The following is a 7,361-nucleotide window of genomic DNA, read 5'->3' on the forward strand; positions in this document are numbered from 1 at the left end:
GTGCCAGCCGGAGGTGAGAAGAAAGAGTGGACCTCGGGGCTGTCTGACTATAGTAGAAGATATGACGCCTGAAATACCGGTTAACAGCAAGTGTTTCTTGGACACTTCGGGGATCTTGGGCGCTTTGTTGTTGTTGTTGTTCGCTTTGTTGTTTGCTCTGTTGTTGCCGTCATATGTCACCGTGTGGTAACACCCTACATCTGCACACGAAGCAGGCAACCCCATTACCACGTCTTCAGGGGATTCGGTGCAAGGGTATGTTTCCGAGTACACCTCCTGATATTTAGCTACATCATGCGTGAGAACCATGTGTAGTAAATCCAGAAAGACCCTCACAGGAATGGTCAGGCTCCTGGTAAACAGTTGCTTCGTGACGGTCTCCGCCGTAAGCACAAATTTCTGTCCTGGCTTCACGATTGGATGCATAATGTCGAACGTCACACAAGGGAGACCGTGTTCGACCTCGTAATGAATAGTAAAGGCGCTTCCCATATCCCAGTCCGGTCTGCCTAACGTCACTGTTGGATTGAGTTTATGCTGCTTGCGGGGACAGTGTCTCTTACTTTGGGGACACTTCAGCATTGTGGTTCGGCATATGCCGTACTCTTGTTCCACAGGCAGAATGTCACCCTCATAGGAAGTGTGCCACATATCCTTTGGGTTGGAGAGCGGGGGCCAGTATCGGTCCATGACGTCAATGGCATACCGATTACCCAGCGATTCCTTGGGCGTGGGTATTAGCGTCATTTTATTCGGCACGGTGCACGTGATTAACAAGCTCAGTTTCTCGTAATCTCTTTTCAACCACTGGTGAATTACAGCCACCAGGCCCGGTAGGTGTTCAGTGTGGCATAAAGGAAACACATACCCCAGATCCGCATCGTCCTCGGGCATCATAATTTTTTTCTTCCCGTTGGTATTGTCAATGTGCCAGCCGGAGATGATGAGAAAGAGCGGACCTTTAGGTTGTCTGACTATATTACAACCCACACCTGGAACACCAGTGTATCGCAAGTGTTCCTTTGACACTTCGGGGATTTTAGGGTATTTGCTGTTATTTCCCATGACATCCTGGCGCATGCGTAGGCGGTTGGCGATGTCACCGTTGGGGTCGCCATCCTCATCCTCATCATCATCATCATCCCCACTCGGATGAGATATTTCTACCGAGTGGAAACACCCTACATCTGAACATGAAGCAGGCATACCCTGCACCAAATCCTCGGGGTCGTTCCTGTTAGGTTTACGATTGGCGTACAAGCTTAGATATTTTTTTCCATTATGCGTGAGATGCATGTGCAGTAAATCCAGAAAGACCCTGAGCGGGACGACCACTTTGTCGGCAAACTGCTGATCACAAGCGATAGAACTCGAGAGGTCGACAGCATGGCCAGGCATGACGGTTGGATGCATACTCACGAGCGTTACAAAAGGCAGGCCAAGCGTTTCATCATAAGTGATAGAAAAGATGTTTCCCACTTCCATATCCCGCCTGCCCAACGTCGCCTCTTGCCACTTTTTCTTGGGTGACAACAGGCCCCCTATCATGTCGTCCACGGGCTGCGCGTTTGCGCGCTTACGGCTTGCGATACTCAAAGACATGGTCGCTTCAGTAGTGTGTTCAAATTAGAGATCCTTTTGTTCCACCAGAGCCCTCTGGATGGACGTATCACAAAGTAATTACGTTCTGTTGATATGCGATGTGGTAGCGTTGATTGCATTTGGTGATGTTTAACTGTTGTATCAGAAGGATTAATATCGGGACTGTGTGTATTTTGAAAGATGCTACGAGAGAAGTGTTGCAGGTCGGCGGCTCCAAACCCACAGGTCGGCGGCTCCAAACCCACAGGTCGGCGGCTACCGACCCGCAGGTCGGCGGCTCCCGACCCGCAGGTCGGCGGCTCCCGACCCGCAGGTCGGCGGCTACCGACCCGCAGGTCGGCGGCTCCCGACCCGCAGGTCGGCGGCTCCCGACCCGCAGGTCGGCGGCTCCAAACCCGCAGGTCGGCGGCGCCAAACCCGCAGGTCGGCGAGGAAAGTGCTGCAGGTCGGCCAACCTAACGATTACACAGAAGAGCTGTGTCCAGTGTTCCAATAAATCTAACTGTGTGTATTGTTGCAATAAATCACGCATGTGTAGATGTGGTGTCTTTCAACAAAAAAGAATAAAAATAAACACAACTTTCACTGACAATGCACCATGCCTCAAATGTTCTTTATTTTTTTTACAAGCACAATACACAGTTCAACATCAAATACAAAAAAAAAACAAAAACACACAGAGGCTTTTGGGCCCATGTCGGCCAACCTTTTGTCGGCTAACCGGGAGGCTTTTGGGCCCATGTCGACCAACGTTTGTCGGCTAACCGGGAGGCTTTTGGGCCCATGTCGACCAACCTTTTGTCGGCAAACCGGTGGGCTTTTGGGCTCATGTCGACCAACTGACAAACCATGCCTCATAGATTCTTTATTTTTTTTACAAGCACAATACACAGTTCAACATCAAATTAAAAAAAAAGAACAAAACACAAAGAAGTGTGGTGAGATCCATCGAGCTGTGTGTAGTGTTTGTCGGCTAACCGGTAGGCTTTTGGGCCCATGTCGACCAACGTTTGTCGGCTAACCAGTAGGCTTTTGGGCTCATGTCGACCAACGTTTGTCGGCAAACCGGTAGGCTTTTGGGCCCATGTCGACCAACTGACAAACCTTGCCTCATAGATTCTTTATTTTTTTTACAAGCACAATACACAGTTCAACATCAAATAAAAAAAAGAACAACACAAAGAAGTGTGGTGAGATTCATCGAGCTGTGTGTAGTGTTTGTCGGCAAACCGGTGGGCTTTTGCGCTCATGTCGGCCAACCTTTTGTCGGCTAACCGGGAGGCTTTTGGGCCCATGTCGACCAACGTTTGTCGGCTAACCGGTAGGCTTTTGGGCTCATGTCAACCAATGTTTGTCGGCAAACCGGTAGGCTTTTGGGCCCATGTCGACCAACTGACAAACCTTGCCTCATAGATTCTTTATTTTTTTTACAAGCACAATACACAGTTCAACATGAAATAAAAAAAAAGAACAACACAAAGAAGTGTGGTGAGGTTCAACGAGCTGTGTGTAGTGTTTGTCGGCTAACCGGGAGGCTTTTGGGCCCATGTCGACCAACGTTTGTCGGCAAACCGGTAGGCTTTTGGGCCCATGTCGACCAACGTTTGTCGGCTAATCGGTAGGCTTTTGGGCCCATGTCGACCAACGTTTGTCAGCTAACCGGTAGGCTTTTGGGCCCATGTCGACCAACCTTTGTGGGGAAACAGGTAGGCTTTTGGGCCCATGTCGACCAACGCAGGGAGCTCCCGACCCACAGGTCGGCGGCTCCCGACCCACAGGTCGGCGTATCCCGACCCACAGGTCGGCGGCTCCCGACCCACAGGTCGGCGTATCCCGACCCACAGGTCGGCGTATCCCGACCCACAGGTCGGCGGCTACCGACCCACAGGTCGGCGGCTCCCGTCCCACAGGTCGGCGGCTCCCGACCCACAGGTCGGCTGGCTCTGTGAGGCTGGCCTTCGTGGGGGCTATTCTGCTTTCTCGGTGGTTGTTAAATTGAGACTGAAGTGTGTTAGCCGCCACACACGAAGGAGCACAGAGCGTACCCGGACTTTCTGAATCCCAACTCTGCTGGTTATCGTGAAACCAGGCGACCGGTGCTGTGTTTGCGTGAAACATGGTGTCTTTCTTAGCCTTTACGGCTATGTTCCTGTGCTCTTCGCAGTTGGTCGCCGCTACCGGATATTTGTTTATCGGCAAAAGCTTGCATCCCTCTCACGACGACTGTCCGTTCCTCACATATTGCCCACCATTGCCCTACGGCTTACGCTGCGTCAATGACTACGACTACAGGATCTATTGTTCTGCGGACGAAGCCCCGGAGAACACCAGCATCATGATGGCTAGTCCTGGCAACGAGTATCGGGCAAGCTGTGTGTTGACTAAGGCCACTGACGGCGGTGTGAGTTGCACCATGCAATTTCCACAACGACGCATTTTCGATCACAAGCAGAGATGGACCGTAGACACGGTCCGCGACAACGTCGTGCAAGCCACGGTCAGCAACTACAACCCAGCGTGTTACACGAGATTAAATCCGCCTCCTACGCCCCGACCGTGTGAACTTACGGTTACCATTGGCACCCTTACACATCACGCTGTGTCGCACTTCAAAATCGAAGTGGAGTGGTCAACGGAGCTGCCTCATCCTGGCGACACGGTGATTGTAGCGAACACCAAACAGGTCATGTGTACACGAGGTACATTGTGCACAACGACCATTCAGGATCTTCATCCACGTACGGCGTATAGGGTGAGAACAAGGATGATACCATGGGACAGTCCTTGGACGTTGGTCGACCCTGGCGTTTTCACGCAAAAGTTCTGGAGTAACTGGAGCGATTATGCGACTTGGATTCCTATAACAACCAGCTGTTGAAGACGATCCAACTGATCCACTTGTGTTTACCTCTACTGTATAACGCTATATCTATCTATATATATATATATATATATATATATATATATATATATATATATATATATATATATATATATATATATATATATATATATATGTATAATAAAGCAGTATACATATGTTGTGTCTACAATAAAAGTGTAAACCTTGATTGTGTTATTCTTGTCGTTTATTCCACGCTCACAAAACCGACACCGATGGCTGGTGGAGATCACGGTAGTATTTAGCATGGGGGGGGGGGGGGGTTACAGGTCATGGTGGGGGGGAGGGGGGGTGTCTTTAAATTGAATCTTTTCAGGGTCGGTGGCCACAGGATTTGTGGTACTACTACAAAGGTTGCAATCCAGCACAGCTGTCACACATCACAGACATACAAGGTGTTAGTGTTAGCAAGGAGAGTATGGACAAGCCGCTGCCGTTCGTAGACTATTTTCCAGACATATATCCCCAGCGTAGAAGCGTCGACATCGATCGCGAACCGACAGTAGTCGGAGTGTTACTGAAGTCGATATTTTATCACAAAGAATCATTGCTGTGCAGGGGACTGGTGATTCGGTCACAATGCGAAACCGTGCCACTGTACACTACTGTCAATTTGGAAGTGACCGAGATGGCACCCGTGGTGGGTTACGACCTAGAGATGGATGCGGATGACTGCGAAAGTTGGAACGCGGTGAAAGCTACATGGTCCAGGCATTTTGCAGCAGAGCCAATTTTCATCAGCGTCTCGCACGAAGACATCAAGCGGACAGTGAACGCCGCTGTCTTTCCTTTGAAATCCGTGGCGCGGGCATCTGCGTACATGAAACTTGTACGAGGCGCGCTGACCTTTGGGGATTTCAGTCCCGACAAGGGCTACTACCTAGCCAGGGATGGCAACACGCCGGCGCTTTGCTCAGATGTAATGTTTGGACGAATGTATTACATTCCGGTCAGCAAACTTAACCGCACCGTGTCCCCGAGCGATCTCGTCTACGACCACCGAGCTTCGGAGATCGAAGCTAGAGCATTCGACGCCTCTCACGTGAATCATTTCTACAAAGCGGCGTGCCTGGACATTGAAACCGTGTTCGCCGGGGCTCACCGGGATCCTGCGGTCCGATCGAACTCGTTCGCGTACAGGTTCCCTTACTGCACAGAGGGTACGGTGGACGACATGGCTACATGCCGCAATAGGATGGTGTCGAATCTAAAGGAACAGCAAAAACAGTTTCCTCAACACGTTAAACGCGTGTCCATCCCCAGCCTGCCTTCGGACATGCCGGGGCAGCAGCACGAGGTAACGTGCGTCTCCATTGTGGTCCTAAACTCACACGTGCCCAAGGCATACGGGGGTCACAGGAAAAAGTTACTGGTGGCGTACAACAAAAACAAAGCCACGCTCTGTCCTCACCCCGAACTCGATCTCGACATGGCCAAAACCGCCGGTATAGACGATGTGCGTCGCGTTGAGTTTCACGCTTGCGGAGGGGAACTCGCACTGTTGGAGAGAATGATATCCATATTACGAACCCACCGCATCGAACTGTTGTACGTGTACAACGCCGAGTTCGACATACGCGTGCTGAACCAACGCGTGCACTTCTACGCGGATCCCAGTTACCTGAAAACGCTTGAGCCGAGTGCCAGACAACGGTGTGAGAAACTCAAACGAATGTGGACAGGTCTGTTTGTCACGAGAGCGCTCAGCGCAGATGCGGAGCCCGTCTTCCAGTTTGAAAACGTACGGTTTCTGGACATGTACAGGGAGATGTTGAAAAACGTATGCTCCGTGCTTTCCAGCTGCGCGTTGACCGAATACAAACTGAGACAGATAGCGACGCACGTGGAAACGTTCAACAAAGACAAAGCCAAACTGGGCCACTTCAAAATGAACAGCTGTGGCATGAACGTGATCGACCTGTACAGAATGGCCGGCACGAGGGATATCAAGTACGCGTGCACCAGCATGAAACTCAACGACGTCGCGCCGTACGTCGTCGCGAAAGTCAGACAGATACACAAGAAACCCGCCAAAGACCCGAGAAAACTGTACAAGGTGGCGGACGTGAGCTACGACAAAATGGACGAGATGATAAGCATGGGTGGCAAAAGCCTGTTCGCGGTGCTTGTGTACAACTTGGTCGATTCGCAGTTGTGCTGTAGATTGGCCAAGGTGCTCAAACCGGTGTCCGCTCTGTTCCATCGATGCAGGACTACGCTCAATATCGACGTGGTGGTTCACGGCAGAGGGGACATGTTTAGCGGTTTCGTACAGAGTATCCATTCGGTGCAGATGCCACAATTGAAGTTCACGCTCGACACTCTTCGAGTGAAAGCGGGGCCTGTCGGCGGCGAACAGCAAGCGAGACTGAGATGGGACCCCAAATCGCAAGTGTCCGACGGAGACGGCGAGACCTGGAAAGGAGGCGCCGTGTGCGAACCTCTCACCGGTCTGCATTACTCGGGTCCGGGTATGGGATTGGAGTTGTCCTTTGACTTTGCGGGCATGTACCCTTCCATCATGTGCGCGCTCAACATATCGCCTGAAACGACCGTACCGTGGCCCCCGGTCGAGTTCCCTCACGATCTATCGGGCTGGATTTGCTACAGCTGGGAAGCCGAAGGGCACGAGTACGCGTCTCTGATTCTCAAGTACGACGAGAGCACGGGCTCGTACAGCAGGGCGCCCGGGGTGTTCGCCTCGTCGGTGGAGTATTACCTGAACCAACGCTCGACGTTCAAAACAAAACTTAAGGACCCCGCAGTCGGCGACGCAGAGCGAATATACTTCAAGTTGCAAGAAGGGGAATGTAAGGTTATGGCCAATTCCTTTTACGGAACCGCTCCGTACCCCTGT

The sequence above is a fragment of the Pelmatolapia mariae genome, linkage group LG7 (genome assembly GCF_036321145.2).
Source record: "Pelmatolapia mariae isolate MD_Pm_ZW linkage group LG7, Pm_UMD_F_2, whole genome shotgun sequence".
NCBI lineage: Eukaryota > Metazoa > Chordata > Actinopteri > Cichliformes > Cichlidae > Pelmatolapia > Pelmatolapia mariae.